The sequence below is a fragment of the Dromiciops gliroides genome, chromosome 2 (assembly GCF_019393635.1).
Source record: "Dromiciops gliroides isolate mDroGli1 chromosome 2, mDroGli1.pri, whole genome shotgun sequence".
Taxonomy (NCBI): Eukaryota; Metazoa; Chordata; class Mammalia; order Microbiotheria; family Microbiotheriidae; genus Dromiciops; species Dromiciops gliroides.
In genome coordinates, this window is record NC_057862.1 from 122,980,390 (window position 1) to 123,004,557 (window position 24,168).

Consider the following 24,168-nt stretch of genomic DNA (forward strand, 5'->3'; position numbering starts at 1 on the left):
CCCTGAATCTGTCCCCTTTCTATTTCTGTTGTTTCCTCTTACTGAATATGAACTCCTTGTGACCAGGAACTGTATCATTTTTCTGTTTGGAAGGCCAATTCTTAGCATAATGCTTGGAACATGGTAAGCTCATCCATCTGTTCATTCATTCCTTAGTATAGGGAAGAAAACAACAACTGGGATTCTCCATGCCTATTTTCTTCTGTACTCACTTTGTGACCTCAGTGTCAAGTTACTTCAGCAGCAAGAAATAACTTAAATACTCATAGATTGATTAATGAAATGACCTCTCTGGCATCAGCCTCATCTGTCAATGTAGATAATAATGAGTTATCTCCCTTCCTTGTTTTGTGAGAATAAAAGAGGTCTCATAGATGAAAAGTGTTTGGTTCCATTGTCAGAAAGGCTTTTTAATAAACTGATTATGAAAATAAAAACAAAACACACAAGCTAGGATATTTCTAGAAATAGTCAAGTTATTCTAAGTGTATCATATGGAATGGGGGCTCCAGGATAAGACCTAAAAAACCTAGAGGGAATTTTTCATAGAGGCTGGAATTTTGTAGCTCATTTCATTGCTGATGTACCTCGGTCTCCTGGCTTGCACCCCAGAAACAGATAAGTTTCTGGAGGTGGCCAGGGAACAAAATGCAATATATTGATTGACACTTTTGTCTTTCCTACCTTGTTTCTTCTCTGTCCGGTATGTCTCCAGCATGTATTTCTTTACCAGGCTCTCCTGGCTGCTGAACAGTCCCCTTTAAGGGTGTCCTGCCCTTCAAGACTACAATATCTAACGAATCACAGTCTTCCCACTGAGCAGACAAAGGATGCTGGAGCCAGCAATCTTCACTAAGCAGTTTTCTAGGAAGTCAGTGAGCTGAAATCTCTGCCCAGTCTTCTCCATTCATTTTTGTCAATGACATTCCCCACAATGATAGTCACCTGACTTGGATCAAGCCTGTCGATTTCATTTTCATCAGGGATTCTAGAGAAGGGAAATTAATCTTTTTTCTGGCATTATAGACCACAGGTTTTTACATGTGGTTCCAAGGAGATGGCTCTCACAAAGAGAAGCAAGACAGGGAAAAGGCCATTGTCAGCCAAACTACCTTGTGAAGGTGTATATCAAACTGGGAGGGTTGGAAGAAGCCTGTGGAAGGGATTCTGAGAGCTCAGAAAGAGCTTACCTTTAAAGATTGCACAATTCATTCAAGTTTCTGCGGACAACCTTATTGATCCTAATTTTGAGGTCCTGATTCCTTACCATTAAGATTGCTTATTTTGGGGCCAGACTGAGAGAAAGATGGTACTCTTAGTGGGAGTAGCCCAAGATTTTTGATTTAGTATATATATATACACACACATATACATATATATATAAAGACATATATTTTTATATACAAAGATAAAGTTCTAGTATTGAAACTAGGTCTTCTGATTCTGAATCAGTGCTTTTTAAAAAACTTTATAATATTTTTCCTTCATGTATACATAGTGCAGTAAATACTGCTGTGTTCTGAATAAGGCTGTACTTTCTAGCTTGTAGAAGCCCTTGTAGCTTGTAATTAGTAGTTATTTTTTTACTATACAACACTGTATATATTGTTTTTTTGCTAAAGAGCTTATTTAGGGGCATGGTCAGATCAATACAGTATGAAGACACATAATACATATCCCCTCCTGGATATATGAAAGCAGGATTTTATTGCCCAGACTGTTGAGTTATATATGTATAAAATAAAGAAAAATATGGTGGTAAGACTGTGTACACAATTTATTAGAATTCCCTTATTTTTCAGAGAAACTGTATGAAAACCTGGCCTAATACATCAAAGCTCCTTTGTGGTAATAGTTATCTACCTGGATGGATATGCAAATAGTAATAAGAAAATAAAATCACAAACCAAGCAGCTATTCCTGAGATATTTGGGAAGTCAAGGTCCTTATCTGCAAAGATTCACAGAGATTTCCTTCTTCACATCCTCTATATCACTGCTTAGATTCAAGGAGTGAGCTATCAGGCTGATTTGCATTATGCAAATGAAATTAAGGTCATCCTGTTGCAAAACAGGAAGCAGGGAGTTAGTCAGTCTGGACCTAACTAACATATCAATAAATCATTAACTGTCCAGAGACTACAGAACCCCTCCTCCTCCCCAACAATTATGTGATTTAACTGCTTAAATTCTCTTCTTCCCCAAGGTTGGGTTGAACTCTTCTTTTGAGAGATTCCCTTGCAATTGCATGACTATCTAGCTGAGAAGAATAAATGGGTGCTTGTCTTTATAATTGTGATGCACTCTGTTCCTATTTTTGTGGGGGACAGGTTACTGTTTTTGAAAGTTAAATCATTCCCTGACTGGGAAATAAAATGGGTGAGGTGGAAATGGACCTCTTCAACATAGCCATGTCTTGGCGCCATGGAAATTATGCTCCTGAAAGGTCCAGTCTATGGATGATGAATTCCAATTCCTCCTTCCTTCCCTGTCCCTTGAACTCCTGTCCTGTTTGGTTGAGTTCATTTTTTGTCTCCTCAGCAATACTCTGTGGGCTCTCTGGAGAACTCTGTTCCTCTGTGGTAAGAATGGAGTGGCCTGGGGTAGCTAGGTGGTACAGTGGATAAAGCACCAGCCCTGGATTCAGGAGGACCTGAGTTCAAATCTGACCTCAGATACTTGACACTTATTATGACCCCGACAAGTCACTTAACCCTCATTGGCCTGCAAAAAAAAAAAAAAAGAATGGAGTGGCCTAATTCTGAGGCCTTTGTACATCAAGTATGTAAAATGTGCACAAGTATAGTAACAAATGGCCATGTTTGACAATAGAGGATGATGATTTAGTTTGGCCCTATTGAATCTCCTAAATTAGCTTATCTTAAAGAAAAGTTGAGTAAAATGGCAATTATTAAAAAGCAAAGAAAGTTTTTCTTTCTCTTTCCCTTTCTCTCTTTCTCCCTTCTTCTCTGACCATGAGTATCAGTGGGGGATGGGAGAGAGAAGGAAGAGGAAAAAAACCTCAATGAAAGAAAGATTATCTGGGATTGTGCTTCTTATATGTGTTTATATGTCTTATTTGGGATTGTGTCTCTTAAGTGTCTATATTTTTGTCTCTGCCTAAGAGTTTGGTGGGTATGTTCTTGTCTATCCTTGTCTGGTTTTGTGTTTGTCTATGTGAGGTTTCTAAGATTATTTTAAGAAAGGGATTTGAAGAAGAAGGGTGACACTCTCTCAGGAGTTAGTTTGGGAGGTAGAATCAGAAGGGCTCTGTCCCTCTGAGTAAAAATACCAAATGTTTTTTTCTTTTGGCTGAAACCCTATCAGTGTCTTTATACTCAAGAGCCCAAAGATAGGAAGAGCTAGTGAGGGAATGCTAAGAGAGTTTGTGTCACTCCAAAGTTGTATGACTTCAGGCTTAATTAGATCCCAAAGCTAAAGCTTGTTTAAATTAAATCTAGAAAACTGTCTATGCCTCCTCCCTACAATATATCTGACATGAGGGCAATGTGTTTATAACTGCAAAAAATAAGTTTTTTGTCTCACAAGATACTTTGATCAGGGCTTTTATATCATAGCCTTAAAAGTAATCACTTTAGGATTTTAGTGGCTTATTGCAAAAACTGTTTTTAATAAGTAATATCAGTGAAGGGTATGAGAGAAACACTGCTATCTTGATCTATAAATTATTAAGTGTTAACTCTCTCCCAATTTTGATTCTAAAAGGTAAAGAGCAACAGGACAAAAAAAGAAGGGTGAGTATGATTTTTATGGAAAACTGTATTAAGTAGTCAATCAAGCCCTTTTGTAATCTGTTAATGGGGTTTTGGAGTGTCCAGAACCCCACTTTTGTGTTTCAACAGGAACATAAGCTATTGCATATCTCCTAAAAGTTTCTGTAATTACTGAAAACATCTTAAGGGACTGATATAAAAATAATATCAATAATCAGTGGCATATTAGAAACTGAGTTAGAGTGCCAGTATTTTAAGATTTCAGGACCTAGGGTGGTTAAAGTGCAGTGATTTAATTTCAACTAAGAACTAGAAATTGTCAAGGAAAAAAAAATTAGAAATCCATTTGTAAACAGCTTTGTTCCAGGAGTAAGGTTACCTTTTAGGATTAATCTGTAGGAAAATCTTACTAAATCTAATACATAACTATTGGATATGGTAAAAATATTAGTTACTGTGACTTGTGATTATTACATAAAACCTCAAGTTTCTTTGTGCTGTTCAAATGGAGAATTATTTAATTAACTCCTGTGAAAGCTCTGGAGATTTCTGCCTGGAAAGGCTGGCTATACCCTGCCAAAAACCTCTTGGAGGTATCTGCCTGGGAATAGAAATCAGTCAGGGTAAGGGATTCCAAAAGCAATAACTTATAACTCTTAGCCTAGGATATTTTAAGTCAACCTAGTGATAACAGGAGTGATTTAAAACTATTTTGTAAAATTTTATATGTATTTTCAAACATGCAGCTTGAAATTCCCAGGAGGACAGAAATGAGGATCTGGAATGCTCTTTATCTGGGCAGCTCCTTATCTGATAAATCTCAAAGGCAGGAGATCCTAGCTCTTCTAAGGAAATATAGGAAAAATATATGTGGAGCTGGGAAGTGTCACCATGTGTCTTTAAAAAAGGAAATATATGTGAATTTATGGATAATAATATTTTTCTTTTAAAGTGCTAAGAGTATTAGACCTTAGAAATGATTATTATGACCATTAGTGATTATAAATTCAGATTTAAATTTATTTAAGCCGAAATCTATCCTAAAGGAAATAAGAACAGGATCTGAAGCGCTCTCCTAATCAGGATTATTATGGTAAATTACAACCTAACACAAAAAGATATTATTTGGCATTGAGAAATTTATTAGCTGTATGGCTATTTGCCTAAGTTTACTGTTCTATAAGGGAATAATAATAAAAGCCATCTTCCAGAGTTGTGAGGATCACATGATTATGAAGTGCTTAGCACTTTGTGAAGTGCTTGGCACAAAGCCACTGCTGGGACTTCGCATAGGGCAAATACTATATGGATGTTAATTGTTTTTATTATTTCTTTAATTAGATGTAATTGCTTCATACTTGATAACTTTATATGGGTTTTAGATGTGAATGTTTGATATGGATTATTTTCTGTGTAAGGTATTTTGGAAGCATATTCAACTAAAGTAAGGTCACCTGATTGGTAATTAATTGGTTTTATTTAAAATTTTAAATATGTAATATTGTTATGTTTCTAAATTTTCTTATAGTATAAAATTTGGTAAATGATTGCATCAGCTATATTGTTAGAAAAACAATTTCTCTTATAATCTAGATAGTGTTAGATTAAGAATTTTTCTATAAAAAATGATGAATAGGTTAGGAAGCGATTAGTTCATTCTATTATTCCTGCTGATGACCCATTGGTAATGTTTTGAAGTACTGTAAATTAATAAAGGCTTTTTTTTGCAGAGCAATGAGGGTTAAGTGACTTTCCCAGGGTCACACAGCTAGAGTATTGTAAATTAATAACTTATAAGCTTCCAATTTTGGCTTATACTTAAAGGCAGTTCAACTAAAATTATTTGGCCCTTACTTATGAAATTTATGAGATTGTTAGCTCAGTTATTTGGAGTTAATGTTCTTTTTTTGTGTGGGGCAATGGGAGTTAAATGACTTGCCCAAGGTCACACAGCTAGTAAGTGTCAAGTGGCTGAGGTCAGATTTGAACTCAGGTCCTCCTGAATCCAGGGCCAGTGCTTTATCCACTTCTCCACTTAGCTGCCCCTGGAGTTAATGTTCTAATCAAGTATTTACATGGATATTTTTAAAGGGGAACTTGGTAATTATATAAAGAAAATGCCTTGTAAGTATCTCCTTTGCAAATCTAACAGTACCATTAGAGCCATCTAGTCATAATTTCTTATCAACCCTGCACAAGAAGTTTTCTGTGTTGTGGAATGGTATATACAAACAGAAGCAAAATTTTCAGGCTTGCTTATAATATAAAGTGAGTTTCATCAAAGATTATTTGCCTAAAGAAAAAGATCTTGAACAAAATTTTAAAGGCCTGGTAAAATTTAAGACCAATTAATTGAGTATTTCTCTTTTTACTTAAAGAAAAAAGAAACCTCAAACTCCTTCCCATTACAAACACCTTTCAATGAGAGGGGGATGGTATTTAGGAATTTGTGGTAATTAGGGATTTATTTTGTGATAGTACTTTTGGAATCTATTTATGTTACTTGACATTTTACACCAAATTAGTTTTGATAATTCTAATCTTAAAGATTTATTTTCTGCTTTAAGGATTGAATAAGAGAGATATTTGTAATTTAAACAGTATTTTATTTCATGAAGGTTTAGTGATTATTCCTTTTAATGTCAGGATAAATTTTAAACTATTTCTTACAGAGAAGCACTTTCAGGAAGAAATGTTTAAGCAAAAAAAAAAATTGTGTACATTTAATTAAAAACTTGTATGATTTCAGAAGGCTTGTTAAATTTTATCTATAAGCTAGTTTATGGCAAAAATTTGATATTGATAACAATTATGTTCAAACTTATTGTGATTAGTGACACTTTGTTATCTGAGGGAAAATTTCTTGGGATCCTGAAAATTATTTTTCAGGAAAATTCCTTTTGAGTTTCATTCTTATGTTTTTTGTGTCTTTGGACTGTCCTTGAATGGGCTCTTCAAGAGACGTAAGCAGTTAGCAGTTCATTGGAAGCAACATCTGAGATCTAAGCCTAGTGGATATCTGTTCATATCTGTCCTTGGGAATAAGGCAGGGAAGTTACCTTGGGAAAGGTTGGACATTTCCATACTAGAAAATCTGTACACCTATAAATAAGGTAGACAAAATGAAAGCTGGCCATTGCAATACTCAATCTATTAATTATTGAATTTAGGAATGAAAAAACATCTACTTAGCAAAAGTGCTAGTTATATCAAGATAAGATGTGATTTTTTTCCTACAATGAGTCTCTTATTGTGAGATTATAGTTGATACTTATCTAAGATATGTGATTCTTGAGAGGTGAATCCACCTAGATTTCTGATCATTGGACCTTTCAATTTAAGAACTTATGGGAGGCGCAGCTAGGTGGTGAAGTGGATAAAGCACCAGCCCTGGATTCAGGAGGACCTGAGTTCAAATCTGGTCTCAAACACTCTACACTTACTAGCTGTGTGACCCTGGGCAAGTCACTTAACTCTCATTGCCCCACAAAAAAACAAACAAAAAACCAAGAAAAAAACACCTTATGGGACTGTTAACTGATATTATTCTCATCCTTACTCCAGGTATAATAGTCAAGGAATACTGATTGGCCAAAGATCCATGATGCCAGCAACCCTTTTTAAATGGTAGGTGGAGTTCTCATGGGAAAGGTTGGAGGCTGGGAGAACAACTTTTGGCAAAGGCTGACTCAATTTCCTCAATCTGACACATGGAATGGAAACTATCCTAGTTGGCTGATTTTTAAACCTAGCTTAATACAATTAGCTATCTGTATAACTTCTGCCTGGAATTGACTTGAAGTTAGGGAAGCATGCTTTGTCCCTCTTGTTTTATGGCAAATTTCTATAATCATATTATGTGATCAGTATGAACATAAGATTGGATCTTCATGTCTTAGGTTAATGCTAAAATACATCTGAATTACTATAGTGAGATGCAGGTATAAGATTTAAGCTAACTAGCTAACAAATTCTAGTCCTTTCTATATTTTAAACAACTAAAGTGGATGAGTATCTGGCTTTGCCATCTTTCTCTTATTAGTTACATATTTTTATGTATAAAATAAGGTCCTCAAATGTTTTTTTAAATGATGTAAGAATAATTGTATATTGATGCAATAGTTTATGGGACCAAACTGTTATTCCATTAATTATTTGTTTTGTGTTATTTTTTGTTTGTTTGTTTTTGTGGGGCAATGAGGGTTAAGTGACTTGCCTAGGGTCACGCAGCTAGTAAGTATCAAGTGTCTGAGGCCAGATTTGAACTCAGGTCCTCCTGAATCCAGGGCCAGTGCTTTATCCACTGCACCACCTAGCTGCTCCCATTCCATGAATTATTAAAAGTGAATCAGAAACATCTTCAGTTTTGTTTTGAAGAAAAGAACTTTAATGCAACCAGTTTTCTTAGAGGAGGATAACTTATGGAATAATTTGTGTTATACCAATGGAAAATCAATTTTGTGTGTTAATATGTGATGTGGAAATACCTGTCTGTAAAACATGTCCTGTAGTATAAACATGTCTTATTATAAACAACTTATTTAACATGCACTGTTTTGAAATTGATTACTTAAGTGTTATCCTAAGTCCTTTGCTACAATTGAAGTTAACTTGGTAACTTTTATGTAAACTCATTTGTGTACCATAGGTCATCTCATAAAAAGTATTAGGTAACCTGTCTTTTTATATGAGGACTAGATCCTTATCTATCTACCTGTTCTCCTTCTGAGGAGGGCATTGATTAATTGAATTAAATTGGAATTAATTTAAATTAAGGGGAATTTAGATTAAATTCTAAAATACTTAACAATTAAAATAAAAATTGTAAAGTAAATAACTGAGTAAAATTTTGAAAAAAACATTAAGATCAAATGAATATATATATGTAATTTGGAAGGGTTTAAGAGCTCTGCTTTCTGTGGTATTTTGAAAATTTTAACTTGTATGTTTTACATGTATCAAAACATCAGTAACCCTTTAATTTGTTAACAATGTTTAATGTCAGGTGTTTAGATAATGCTGTAAATAGTATAGGGCATTTATAATCTAAATTCTTTAAAGGTTCAGATAAACTATGAGCCCTTAAATTTTTTTTTTTAATCGGGGCAATGGGGGTTAAGTGACTTGCCCAGGGTCACACAGCTAGTAAGTGTCAAGTGTCTGAGGCCGGATTTGAACTCAGGTACTCCTGAATCCAGGGCCAGTGCTTTTTCCACTGTGCCACCTAGCTGCCCCGAGCCCTTAAATTTTGATGTCTACCTTATAACTCTATTGTTACTAAGATCAGAACTATAAAGCTTGAGTTGGTTTCTACAAGATGAATTAGTTATTGAAGAAGTGAATTTTATGACTGATATTGAACTCCTGTATTGATATCTGTTTTGTAAAGGATTTTAGCAGGAATATTTAAGGAGTCTCTACAAGTTCCTTGAAACCAGAGTACCTGAGAACACAATTTTCCAGACTGCCCCAAGATGTTTCCAGGACCAGACAACTGCTGGGGACACTCTGGAACTCAAAATTTAATGTGCCCATTGACTGAGGGAAAAAGAGGAGGGAATTACACAGTTTATTAGAATTCCCTTATTTTCCAGAGGAACTGTATGAAAACCTAGCCTAACACATCAAAGCTCCTTTGTGGTGATAGTTATCTACTTGGATGGCTATGCAAATAATCATAATCACAAACCAAGCAGCTATTTCTGAGATATTTGGGAAGTTAAGGTCCTTATCTGCAAAAATTCCCAGAGACTTTCTTTTTCACATCCTCTATCTCATTGCTTGGGCTCAAGGAGTGAACTTTCAGGCTGATTTGCATTGTGCAAATGGAATTAAGGGCATCATGGCAAACCAGGAAGTAGGGAGTTAATCAGTCTGGACCTAACATATCAATAAATCATTAACTGTTCAGGGACTACACAACTGCCCCCCCCCAATAATTAAGTGACTCAACTGCTTAAATACTCTCCTTCCCCAAGTTTGGTTTGAGCCCCTCTTTTGAGAGGTTCCCTAGCAATTGCATGACTGTCTTGCTGAGAAGAATAAATGGGTGTTTGTCTTTATAACTGTGCTTCATTCTGTTTCTATTTTTGTGGGGGACAGATTTCTGTTTTTGAAAACTGTAATGTTCTGTTGTCTCCAAACAGTCTTTTATTAAAGGCTCATCAAAACCACTTTTAGCATTCCGTAAGGCTCTATTGTGAGTAAGGGTTTCCCTGCCAATGGACTTTTTAGTCCCAGAAAAACAGACTCTGTCTTTGGTTGAGGTCAATAATGAGAGACAGTACGGTATATACTGGATATCATACTCAAATTCAGATTCTGCCTTTAGACATTTACTGACCATTGGACCTCAGGATATTACTTAACTTCTCAACCTCAGTTTTCTCATCTGTAAAATCAGGATAATAATACCCAGAGTGCCTACCTCTTAGGATGGCTGTCAAGTGCTCTGCAGACTTTAAAGTGCCATATAAAGTCAACTATTGTTTTTGTTACTTGGCATAGCTTAAGATAAGGGAACTGAAGTTATAGAGTGTTTGTTAGTGATGAAAAGGACCCAAGTGAGTTACAGAGGAAGAAATCAAGACCTAGGGAAGTTCAGTGACATGTCAAAGGTCACACAGCTAGGACTCAAACCCAGGCCTCCTCACTCCTAGCCTAGCTTTCTTTCCATTGGACCACATGGTCTTCAAGACCTACACATGTTTTGAGAAGTCAGAGACATTCTCTTTCTAAACCCTTTGAAGATCTTCATTCAACAGCAAAAACTCCATGCTTCAAGACTTTAAATTAAAACATTAGAGAAAATGTAAAGCCCCAAGGTGAGACCATTCAGAAAGCTGATATTTGCATATCAAAATCAATATATCAATCAGAATAGAAAAGAGTTTTCACAAACTCAATAGCATTCAAAGTACTAGCACTTTTCAGTGGTTTATCCTCAGTCTCACCTATAGATTCCTTTACTGGGCAAATCTGAATAACAAAACTATATATAAAGACCATTGTTTATCTGGTCCTATGGTGCTAGACTACTGAGTTAGTTGACTTTGTACTTCTACAAGAATAGGCAATCCAAAAACTATTCTTATGAACACACACACACACACATTTATTAATTGTCTACAATATGGAGGGATAAGTAGGTGGCACAGTAGATACAGCAGTGGGCCTGAAGTCAGGAAGACCTGAGCTCAAATTCAGCCTTAGACACTTAACGTGGGCAAGTCACTTAACCCTGTTTGCCTCAGTTCCTCATCTGTAAAATGAGCTGGAGAAGGACATGCCAAACCACTCTAGTATCTTTGCCAAGAAAACCCCAAATGGGGTCAAAAAGAGTCAGAAACAACTGAAAAACTACTAAACAACAACAAACAATACAGAGATCATTTGTCCTGGAGGATACAACATTTTGATAAGATATGATCTTTGCCCTCAAGGACTCTATAATTTAGTGAGGGAAGTAACACACCAACATCGATAGCTATCATATACAATATTACATGGTTAGTGCAATAGTTATAAAGCAAAGTACTTTATGAATTCTCAAGTGGCAAGTCATTACCAACTAGGAGACTAATAAAGAAGGAGATAGAATTTGAGCTGGGCTTTAAAGACTAGGTAGCAGATTAATTGACTAAGATAGAAAGGGAGGGAATTCTAAGCATAAGGAAGAGCCTAATGAGGGTAAAAAGGTTGAAAGTATGGCTCACATTTGGGTACAGAGTGATTTAATTTGATCGGGGTATGAAGTGAATGAAAGAAATAATAGAAGATAGAATTGGAAAGATAGATTAGTGTGAGGTTGTAGAGAGCCTTGGATGCCAACTGGTCAAGTCTAAACTTTACCCTAAACACAATAGCATGTTACAACAACTATACAAACTGAATCTTTATTTGTAAAGTATTGTGGGATTTTACCCAATTAACTCTGAGGAGGTACTATGGAAATAAATGGCAAGTTAGAAGACAAATTCATGTGTTCTTGGGAGGCTGGATTTGTTGTTTGGTCATTTTAGTTATGTCCAACATTTTATAAATGAGGAAACTGAGTCAAGCTGTTAAAGTGACTTGCTTAGGGTCACACAGCTAGTAAGTATCTAAGGCTGGATTTGAACTCATGAAAATGAATCTTCCTGATTCCAAGCCCAGTGCTCTATCCACTGAGCCATCATCCAGCTGCCTTGGAGGCTGGATGGACCGGTGGAAAGAGCATTTGAATTGGTAGTTAAAATGTTTACATTCTTTTTTCAAGCTCTAGTGGTATTGACCTGGAAAAAATTATACAGGGTGTTATAAAAGTCTTAGTTCAGTTTGTAGCTCTAATTGTCTAAATCTGCACTAAGACTTTTGGGGCGCTCTGTATTGTTTCTAGCTGATTAAAAAATGGAGGTTGAAGAGGAGAATCATAACATTTTAGAGCTGGAAACTCAATTCAACAATCTTGGCCCTGGGGAAGATACAAAGTTGATATATGACCCAACCCCTGCCCTTATGGAATCTAATAGTCTAGAAGGGAGATGACACATGTGCGAATAACTCAAATGCAAAATCATAGCATGGAAAGGATCTTATACAGTAGATCACCCAGTCTAACTCTGTTCCCCACCCCACCTCCCAATTTAAAGACACTCAGATGGAAAGATTGATATGATTCGATTTGGAGTCAGGAAGATTTGGGTTCAAATCCTGCCTGTTATGAGCAAGTGTGATCCTGGGCCAGTCATTTGATCTCCCTGAAACTCAATTTTCCCATCTGTAAAATAGGAATAATTATGCTTGCAGTAGTATAGAGTTGGTGTGAGGCTTAAATTAAATCTTTTTAAAAGTACAATATAAACATCAGCTTTTATTTTCATTTCCCAAAGCAAAAGATATAATCAGTGCCAGGGGCAGGGCTATATAATACCATATTTCATAAAGACATTTGGAAGAACAGTCAAATAACTTATAAGGTCCTTTGTGGTCCTTAGTAGAAAGGCTATATCACAGTATCAAGATTTAGAACTGCAAGGGCCCCTAGAACTTAATCTAGTCCATAAAGGCCCTTAGAACTTAATCTAGTCCATCACCATCATTTTACAGGAATGAGGACTAGAGAGATTGTGACTTGCCCAGGATCACATGGGAAGTAAACAGCAGAGCCAGGGTTAAACCCAGGTCTCCTGTCCAAAGTTCTTTCCACTAAACAAAATTGTACAGAAGAATATGGCATAGGTAAACATCTATGGAAGAGAAAACTATAAGCCAATATACAAAGCAGAAAATACTGCTTGTCTCCTTTTTGTCCTAGGTCAAGATGAATAGGAACAAGACGAGTTACAGATGGAAGGGATATTTACGCATCCCTAATGCCCAGGCTGTCTCATGTGGTGACTCTTCTAAGTGGTCAGCCGTACTTCTTGGTTTGTAGTTGTGGGCAGAGTTTCTGCCTTACCCTCTATTCAGAGTTGTTTTTGTGTGATAGCTCATACAGACTTTCCCTTCCAGCTTCCTTTAGTGGCATTGGCTTGGGTTCTTAGCCTAAACTTCAATGGGAAGATAGCACCAATCACCCCGCTCCCTTCTTTTACAGGGATCATCCACAGGATTGATTTTTCATATGTGTGGATGTGTACACAACACACAACAAATTCCCTGACTAACCTTTTTGTCTTTCATATTAGGGGTTATACATGGGCTTGACAAATGTGTATTTCTTAGGATCATAGGCTTTATAGCTGAAAAGGATCTTGAGAATCACAGTCACTTTACAAAGACGGAGACTGACCTCCACAAAGATTAGATGACTTGCCCAAGAAAACATACAAAGTTTTTTTTTTCCTTAGCCTGCCCAGGCTTTGGTTAATAGAAACATATAAATGTCTATGTGTGTATATACACAAATATGTATGTGTATGTTTACATACATATATATATACATATACATACACATATATACAAATACACATAGACTTACACATACACATATATATGGAGAAAGAGTGCATCTCATTTACCCTTAATAATACAACCTCTAAAAGGGGATCCACAAAACCTTGTTTCAACAGGACAGAGGTTTTACTCAGGAAATCCTTCATTATATTTAACAGGTTTTGTTCTATGCTTAGCAGAGATGGAGGACAGTTTGTCATCTCCTTTCTAGACTATTAGATTCCATAAGGGCAGGGGTTGCTTCTTGGGATTACATTTGATCTCACCTTTCCTCTCTGAGTCATTTTGTGTCCTCAGGCTTGTTTAATGCCTGAATTTTTGGACTTGTTCTCTTTTTCTCCCTTTTACTTTCTATAGAAAACAACAACTGTCATATTCCCAAACTTCATACTCAAATGACTACAGGCAAGTGAAATATGTGTCCCTACTTCAGCCTCATCAGACTCTGTCTTCTTCTAGAACAGGGATTCTTTTATTTTTTGGGGGGGGTGAGGCAGTTGGAGTTAAGCGACTTGCCCAAGGTCACACAACTAGTAAGTGTCAAGTGTCTGAGGCTGGATTTGAACTCAGGTCCTCCTGACTCCAGGGCCATTAATCTGTCCACTGCACCACCTAGCTGCCCCCTAGAGCAGGGATTCTTAACCTGAGTGTGTGTGTGTGTGTGTGTGTGTGTGTGTGTGTGTGTGTGTGTATGTATAATCAGAGTAAAGTGACTTGCCCAGGGTCACATAGCTAGTAAGTGAAGCTGGATTTGAACTCAGGTCCTCCTGACTTCAGGACCATTGCTCTATCCACTGCACCACCTAGCTGCCCCAAGCACATACTTTTAATGCCAGAAAAATTGTCTTCCACTGCAAATGCAGAAAAAATGTCTTTCACTGCAAGATGCTGTTAACTTTGTAATAAATTGTCATATGTGTGACAGGGATGGTAGAAAGCCTTCAAGAGACTGTACCCACTTTCTGAGCCCAAGCATTTTCTCTGGCTGTCCCCCATGCCTGAAATGGTCTTTCTCCTCATTTCTGCCTCCTGGTTTCCTTAGCTTTCTTCAGGTCCCTACTAAAATCCTATCTTCTTCTGGAAACCTTTTCCAATATCCCATAATGCTAATACTTTCATCTATGAGATAATCTCCTTACAGTTGTTTGATGTTGTCTCCTTGTTTAGACTGTGAGCACCTTAAGAGCAGGGACTGTCTTTTGTCTTTATATCCACAGAGCTTAGTAAAGTTCCTGGCACACAGTAGGGGCTTACTAAGTGCTTGTTAACTAGACTTGTCTGAGTCCCTACCCCATATACACACATGAAATTTTTGAAACTTACATTCATCTTGCAAATGCCTTATTCTTGATTTGCTCTAGGAAAGGTGAAAGAGAAAGGATGGAATCAGTGGGGTAGGTGAGTGGGCATTGCCCTTAACATGTAAATATGTTTCATGAGTCATGAGTGTAGATGTTATAAAGCATAGGATGGTCAGGTAAGGCGGACTTCTGGGTGGGAATAAATTATGGAGAACTAAGACAAAAAAAATTAAGGTAAGAGATGGGGCATGAGAAAAGAATTGCAGGCACAGGGATATGCCTAAAATAGAAAGAAAAAAAGACAAGAATTTTTAGATTTATGGGTAAAGCTAGGAGGGACCTGAGAGGCCATCTAGATGATGAAATTACAGATGAGAAAATTGAGGTAGGGTAGATAAGTAACTTGCCCTGGTCACACAGGTATTAAGTGTCACAGGTGAGATTCAAACCCATGTCTGACATTCCAGCCTCTACCACTCTATCTCTACAAGATTTTGCCTTCAAAAAATATTTATTGTTCACTTTCGGCTTAGGATTTGGGACATAAAGGGGAAAAAATGAAACACCTCCTGCCTTTAAAAACCATATTCTATTGCACACAGAAATGTTATGCAAATTAGGTAGTGAGAGGGACAAAGGCAATATCCAAATGAAGTGAACGAAGCACAGTACCTGGCACATAGTTGGTGTTTAATAAATGTTTAATGACTGACTGACTGAAATGAAGTGAAAAAATATCTGAGGAGGTAGAGAACACTTTTAGTTGTCAGGAAAGTGTGAACTGAACCTCCAAGAAATAGAAGGATTCTGAAAGAGATGAGGAGGGTGTTCATTCCAGGCATGAAGGACAGCTTCTGGGAAGGTATAGAGGCAGAAGGAATGCTGCTTTTAAGAAACAACCAGTGGTCCCATTTAGGCTTCATTCACGTGTGTGAATGGCAATAATCTGAAATGATGCTAGAAAGGATGTTGGATTGAGTAGGACTTAAGTAAGGCTTAGAAATTTGTATTCTTAGAGGCAGTAGAAGGCCATTGAAGATTTTTGAGTAGGAGAGAGACTTGTGTTTTAGCAGGATCATTTTGGCAGCTTTATAAAAGACAGATTGGACTGAAAATGACCAGGAGATGGGAGATGAGGAGAACAATGAGAGGCCTATTACAATGGCCCATATCATAAGTTCATAGACTACAAGTTGGGAGGTCCTTATGGTCGAGTCTAATACTCCAGGTCAGTGGTGAAGGTGGCCTGAAACTAAATCAGGTTAGCAGTAGTGTGAGTGCAGGGTGGGGGTGCTCATGAGAGATGTAGAACTAAAACCAATGGAAATCGAAAAATTATTGACTCTTTGCTCTCTCTCACTCAAAGATGGAAATATCTCTGAGGTTTTGGACCTGAGTGACTTGGAGGATGATTGACAGAAATAGGGAAGTTGAGAGGAGGGCTGGGTTTAGTAGGGAAGATGATGAGTTTAAGTTTTAGATTTGTTGACATCCAGGTGGAGATACCCAGCAGGCAGTTGGAAATCTGGGACTATAATATGGGAGAGAGATTTAGGACTGGATTTATAGCTCTATGGATATCTATAGTAATAGATCTTTTTGTCCATCTGTCTGTCTCTATCTACTTATCTATCTCCATCCATCCATCCATCCATCCATCCATCCATCCATCCATCCATCCATCCATCCATCCATCCATCCATCCATCTATCCATCATCTATCATCTATCTATCTATCTATCTATCTAATCTTTATCTACCTATCATCTAGAGATTTGGGAGTGATATGTATAGAGGTGATAACTTAACCCATGACTATAAATTTAATCACCATGCAATGCAAGTAGAGGATAGGTAGTGAATGTCATTTGGTAGTAGAGTAGAGGGGAGGGGGAATGGAGGGGACAATTCATTTGGATTCAATTCAGCAAATATTTGTTGCACAAGGCATTGTATTAGGTCTTAGGGATACAAAGTCAAAAGGCATTCTGAATACCTCTCTTTCTGTACTAACATTTTTATCCAGGTAAAATCAAATTAAGAGGAAAATCAAGGGAAATATCTATTAAGGAGGCAGAGGGTAGGCACCAAAAGAAAACTTGAGAGATGTGTGTGTATGGATGGGGCAGACTCAAACTTTGCCTCATTGATGGAGGATGACTTAATAGGTCAATTGTATTTATGTGATCCTCATGCATTTAGTTGCAAGCCTTCAGTGTTTTCCTCACTGAGTCCCTGTCCATCTGCCTGATTCCCCAAGAGAGGGGAGGCTGTCCTCCCAAACCTGGAACCCTGAGTAACTGTCCAGAACAGATGATCTCAGGATGGCTATGCTCTCTCACTTTTTTTATTTATATCCCTATCACCTAGCACAGAACCTGGAACATAGCAGATGCTTAATAAATATTTCTTGATTGATTGATTGACACCAGTAGCCTATAATTCAGGGATAAGAAAAGTGATATCTAGGGAACAAGACCTATGTCAAAAACCAAGGAGAAAGAGATAGAAAAGGAACTATGAAAGTCTCTTATTTTCTTCAGAGACCAACAGAAGGCTAAATCTATAACTCCACTTGAGGGCTAGAGTGTGAAAGCAGGACACACTAACTAGAACTGTAACCCTGAGGGTCAAGTCCTAGAGAAGAGACCTAAGAACTTCCAAAACAATACCAGAGTAATCTTTCTTATGTAAGAAGCTGGTTATGTCATGCTTCTTCTCCAAAATCTTCAATGTCTCCCTATTACCTCCTAAATAAAGTTCAAAGTCCTTTACTTTGACATTTAAGGCCCTTTGTAATATAACACCACTATTATATTTCCAGGTTTATCTCAGATTACTCCCTCCATTCTTACTACACTCCAGACAAACTGGACTACCCTTTGTCCCCTCAGATACATCAGACACTCTCCTTTCTCCTTGCCTTTGCTCTCATAGTTCCCTATGCTTAGAGTGTTCTTCCTTTCCCCTCTTTCCCTGTGGCATTCCTACCCATTCTTTAAAGCCCATAACAAAAGCTACCTCTTCAAGGCAGCCTTCTCTGATTTCCTTTGTGAATAACAATCTCTCTCTCCACCCCCTCCGCCCCCCCCCCCCCGCCCCCAGGCCTCACATAGCTGTTTATTTTGTAACTCTAGGACATTCATCATTAAAGGTTGAATATTTTAGTTTTTCATTTTTTGTGTCTTATCCCTTCTCTGTGAGAGTGGTGGCCGTCATTGAGTAGTTTCTGTCATGTCTGATTCTTTGTGACCCCATGGGGTTTTCTTTTACAAAGATACTGAAGTGGTTTGCTATTTCCTTCTCCAGCTCATTTTACAGATGAGGAACTGAGGCAAACAGGGTTAAATGATTTGCCCAGGGTCACATAGCTAGTAAAGTGTCTGAGGTCAGATTTGAATTTAGGAAGATGAATCTTCCTGATTCCAAGCCCATTGCTCTATCCACCACAGCTTCTAGTTACCCCTCCACAAAGGTAGGAATCCTGTTTAAACTACACTTGGGATTCCCCTCAATGTCTAAAGTATTCTATACACAGTGGGTTTTTTAACAAACACTTTGTGAATAAACAATGGTTTGTACCTAGAGGGAATCATGGAGAACTTTGAACAGTGAAAAGCAATATGATCTATGAGATACCTTGACTGTATATAACTTGTGTTTGACTCTCCCTCACACTGTAGTAAGATTTAGTTGTACACTGGAACGATCTGTGACTTACTATGGGCAGAATGGGTAACAGGGGTACTGATAGAGAAACAGAGGAGAGGGAATCACTAATGGAAGGAATCTCTTCCCTTTTTACTTCCATGTGGTGGTGGTGAAGAGTGAACCCAGATTCTTCTAAGTTTTGATAATAAATTATAAAAGCCCCAATTCCCAGCTCAGAGCTGTAACCCAAACAGACATACACTCTGTAGAAATTTCATTAACATTTGTGTACTTGGCATAGTACCTCAGACACAGAAGGCACTTGAAAAGTATTTATTGTATTGAACTGAATAGACCTGATACATTTAAGGAAGGAGGAATCCATTTTGCTGGGTCTCTGAGGGCCACTGTTCACTCTCCAAGACATCTATTTGGTTTCCCACATTGGCTGTTTCCCTGATAGAGAGTACGTCTCCATCCATTGGGTAGGGAGAGAGATGGAGGATCTGATCTGTGGCTGGACTGATTTGGACTTGGGTTTCTGCACTACTGAGGCTTGGGCATCTATTGTCTGGCTCACAGTTTCTCCCTGACAATTACTAAGCATATTCTTGACCTCTGCCCCCTTCCCAGTTACAGCAAGAACAAAAGAAATCTAGGAAGAACCCAGATTAAGTGACAAAGAGAGATGCCTCAGTGAGCTTCCCAACCAATTTCCTTTTAGCAAATCTTGGAATAACTGTTCAAAGCTGCACTTCCCAGTGGTGTTTGTCTGAATTCCTGTGTTGGGGGCGCCTATGCATGTGAAAACAGGGAATGGAGGACGGGGTTGGCTTGACCAATCTTTAGCAGACCTCCACTATCAGAAAAGACATAATTCTTGGCACATTTCTTGGCTTCCCCAATCCGACTAGACTGTTTCCCCCACATAATTTAACATCTCTTCCTTTCTTGGATTCCAATATCTTCCTGTCCTCTTCTACCTCTAGACATTTCTGAATGCCAGCACCCCATGACTTCTTTACATTTTTGCCAACAGAGATGCTTCATCGGAAACTTTTGGGCAGGAGATGTCTAGATTGTAAGATCTGAAAAAATGAAGCTTCTCACTGACCTTCCTCTTATAACTCCACTCCCTCATTCTCTTCAGGGAGGCCATTTCTCCATCTAGTTTCTTCCTTGATGTCCCCAATTCTCCCTTTTATATCATTTACATTCTAGGACTCTTGCCCCCAGGATCCAGAACATAATACTATCCCAAGTAACTTATTCTAAAGAAATCAACAGGAAGGAGAGGGTTCAGGACAAATTTCTTCATAATGATGATAAACTTGTACGGTGCTTTAAGACTTGCAAAGTACCTTAAATTCCTTATTTTATTTGAGCTTTATATAGACCCTATGAGGTAGGCACTATAGGTTTTATCTTCAAGTTAGAGATGAGGAAACTAAAATTCAGCGAAGTTAAATATTTTGCCCATGGTCACATGGCTAATAAATGCCAAAGGTAGGATTCAAACTCAGGTTTTCTGGACTCCAGATCTAGTCCCTTTTCTATAATACCACAGCATAAGTATTCCTCAGACACCAGGCTCATGATGTCACAGAAATTTTCCACCATGGACAACCAGAAAATGAATCTGGCTATAAGAAGGAGTAGGGTGATAGCCACCTTGGTCCTTCAAATTAACAAGCACTAAGGTTCAGAGCTGAAGCAGATGTTCTAAGTGACCTTCCCTGGCCCTCATCCCCAGTCTCAAATCACCTTTAGGAAGACAGAAAAAGCCCACCCCCAAAGAACAGACTTTACATGGGGAGACGTGATTTTTTTTTTTTGGTCTTAAAAAGGAAAAAAAATAACCTCAGTGGGAAACAAATCTCCAAATCTTGATGCCCAACATTACACGCCCCAAATCCATCTATTCATAAGTTTAACAAAAAGCTTCTTTAGGTTATACTGTAAGTCCATTGAGAGTGAGGAAAGAAGGCCACTCACACACACACACACACTCCCTTATACACACAGACGGAGCCACAGATTCCTCCCCCCTCACACACACACACACACAGATGGGACTGTTCTGCTCGCTCACAAGGAGGCACTGAGTTTTTAAAAGTAAACTCTACAGTTTCCGTTCTTGCCCTGGATTCAACTTTTTTTTTCAAAAAGTAACCGTTCTCTCCCATCGCCCTCCTCTTCTCCATCCCTCCTCTCTCCCTTTCTAACGGCAGTGAAATCAAGGCTTATGTTATAGCCACTCAGTCACCTTGTGGCCCCCAGGATCTCTTGGACAGAGTTTTGTCACCCAGGAGAAGATGGGCTTGGATAGGGTCAGAGAGTCCAGCAACCACTGGGCTTATTGAGGGAGGGGAGGAGAAGCAGCAAGCATTGCTACAGGGGATGTCTCACGTAATGACACTCCTTCCCTTTAGCTCTCATAGCTCCGATGTGATTAACAACAACAACAACCAAGGAAAGTAGAGGTGCCCACAATTAAAGTAAGAGGAAGTGAAGGTACCAGTACTAAACAAAACACAGGAAAAGGGTAATGGCGTAGCAAAAAGACCATTTTTATGTAACTCTTGTCCCTCTCTCAGCTCAGTAATCCACTAAGCTTTTCCCCAAGATTTTTCTCTTCACTTCTGTCACACCGGTACTCTACATTTCTACATTTTCTCTAAGACCTTTCTACTGATTTTTCTTCCTCTTTTTCCACCAACACACACACACACACACACACACACACACACACACCGCCTCCAATTTAAATAGTTATCTCGGTTCCTAAGGCAAGGAAGAGGAATTCTTGAGCTCCAGACAAGAAAGGGTTAAGCAGAGGTTCCTGAGGACCAGCTGGACGTCCTGGCCTGGCTGTCTGCACAAGAGCAGCAAGGGGGCCTCAGTGCCTCTGACACCAGGCAGGAATTCTTAGTGACAGGGAAAACATCTACTCAGTTGCCCATGTCAGAAGGGCCCTGCAGTAGCCCATGTACAATGTAAATGAGACATTGTCTTGTGTTGCTTACTCTCTAGTCTTTGGCTCTTAAAATCATCAGAAAGGGGGAGCCTCTGGAAAGGGTTTCTTGGGAACGACCCAGGCCACCTTGGGAAGTGTGAAAGGAAGGAATGAGTAGCTTCTGGTAAGCTCGCTTTTGGAATGTGGAGGGCAATTCAACTTTCCAGGGAGTGTGCAGGTGGGATTCATGGCAATAATGAGTGTGCTGCAGCAGGGTTTGGGTATTTGTGGTGGATATGGGTTGGGAGTGTGTGATCAATGGGTGTGCTAGCTGAAAGGAATGAGTGTGAGTAATACTTGTGTGGCTATTTGGGTGATTCATATTCATGAATATGGAATTGGATGGGATGAGGTAGATGCTGGACAAATGTATGCTCACCATCTCTCTAATTCTCTTTTTTATTTTTTAAGTTAATTTCACACATATATGGATCCAGATCTATGATTTTGGTGTAGGAAGGCTCTGTACCTTTGACTTCCCCTCTGTGGGAAATTCTCCATGAAACTCCCTTCACTGGTGCAGATTTGTAGCTTTCATCTAAATGCTACTTGTAGCTCTCATTTATATGTTACTAATCTTTTTTTTTTTTTTTTTGGCGGGGCAATGGGGGCCAAGTGACTTGCCCAGGGTCACACAGCTAGTAAGTGTCAAGTGTCCGAGGCCGGATCTGAACTCAGGTACTCCTGAATCCAGGGCCAGTGCTCTATCCACTGCGCCACCTAGCTGCCCCTATATGTTACTAATCTTAATATGTTAATAATAAAATCTTCATACACATATACATTCATATATAGATATATGTATGTGTACATATAAACTATATATACACATATGTATATAATATATGTGATATTGTGGAAAGAGTTCTGGATTTGGAGTCAGGGGACCTTGGTTTCAATTACAGCCTCATTATTCACTACTTATGTGACTGGGCAAATTGTTAATGATTTTCTGGGTCTCAGTTTCCTCATTTGTAAAATGAGAGGTTTGGTCTCAGATGAATGACTTTAATGTCCCTTCCAGTTCAAAATCCTATGATCCTATGTGTGTATATCTGGATGGAGGGCATAGGATGTGTGAGATCAATGTGTTTGCTGAGTTAGGTGTGTATGTGTAAAATTAGAGGTTGTAATGCACTTGTAAAAGTACTGTGCTGGAATATTGCAGGGAATTACATTAAGAGAGAAGCCTTATTTGGGGGGGGTGTGTGTGTCATTTTTCTCTCTCTGGGCTCCTTATACTTTCAGTTTGCTGACCAACACATCAAACATATTTCCCACAAAGTGAATAATGGAGAAAGGAGTCTAATTTTAATATTTTTCACAGGGAATTTCATTTTTAAAAGTTAGAAAAAATAATCTTAAATACAATAGCTGCTTATTTTTTTTTAATGAGGATATTTTCCCTGAAAGGTTTTCTGTTCTGAGGTTAATTTATTCTTTCTTCACTAAAATCTTTTCAGAGTAGGGTAACTTCACATTATGTTCTGTCTTCAAAGAGAGCCACCCATCCTGAACACTCCTGACAATCATACAGCAGTATTCCCTTTCATTTTTTTGTAGCTCTTCTATTACTAGGAGTTCAGTGGCAGATGCTCCTGTCTCCTTCACCCACCCTACACCATCTTGCCCACTTTACAGAAGGCAGTTGCAAGTCATAGAAGACTAGTTATAAATCTCATGTAGGAATGGAGTTCAGAGGTCATCTTCTCCAACCCTTTCATTTTCACAAATTAGTAAACTAAGGCATAATAGGCTAAATATCTTGCCCAAAGTCAGTCAAATAGGTAGGAAGTCTCAACAGTAGGACTTGAACACAGGTCCTCTAACTCTAAGTAGAATGCACTGCCTCCAAATGACTTGGCCCAGCTGAACTAGAAGAGGAGTTACAGCCTATAGCCCCAGTGCCTGCATCCTCAAGTACTTCCCATGTGCTTTAAAGGCCAGGGGGGAGAGGGGGGGCGTGTTAATGTAAAAACACATTTTGTCCTATTTCACAACATCTTTGTCTTACACTGCCCACCCACCCTCATGCTTGAATTTACACACCTGTTGAAATGTGGAATGATAAAGTTCATTAATAATGAAAGTACAGTGGAACCCCATTATGACACAGTTTGTAATCACATGGATATGACTATCACACTTGGGGTCAGATCCTGCCTCCTGAAACCTAACAACCATGCAGACTGAAAGCCAGGTCCCAATAGCGTTCATCTGTAAGACAGGTTCTTAAAAGGAATTGTCAAAGAGAAAAATATATATATTTTTTAAAAGGGGCGGCAATGCCAGAATGAGAAAAGTTCTCTATTAACTTGAAGGTAATTCTGAAGGAAACCTGCCCCCTTCTCTTTCCTCAACTGTAATTTGACAAGTGGAAGTTCTGGATGGGCATGGAGATTTTATACAGGCAAGTCCTGTGTACTTGCTGGGAGGACAGTCCTCCTTTTCTGATGGCTCACCTGTTCATCAGTATCTTTGTTCCCTCTTTTTTCAGTCTTGTTTGGCAGAAGCATGCTCTTATTGAAGCT

At 38.4% G+C, this 24,168-nt stretch overlaps 1 protein-coding gene across 1 annotated transcript in view; it reads right to left on the minus strand.

Moving 5' to 3' along the window:
* Nucleotides 1-24,168, minus strand: part of ACAN (aggrecan) — a 94,625-nt gene that overhangs the window by 69,647 nt on the left and 810 nt on the right. The window lies entirely within an intron of this gene.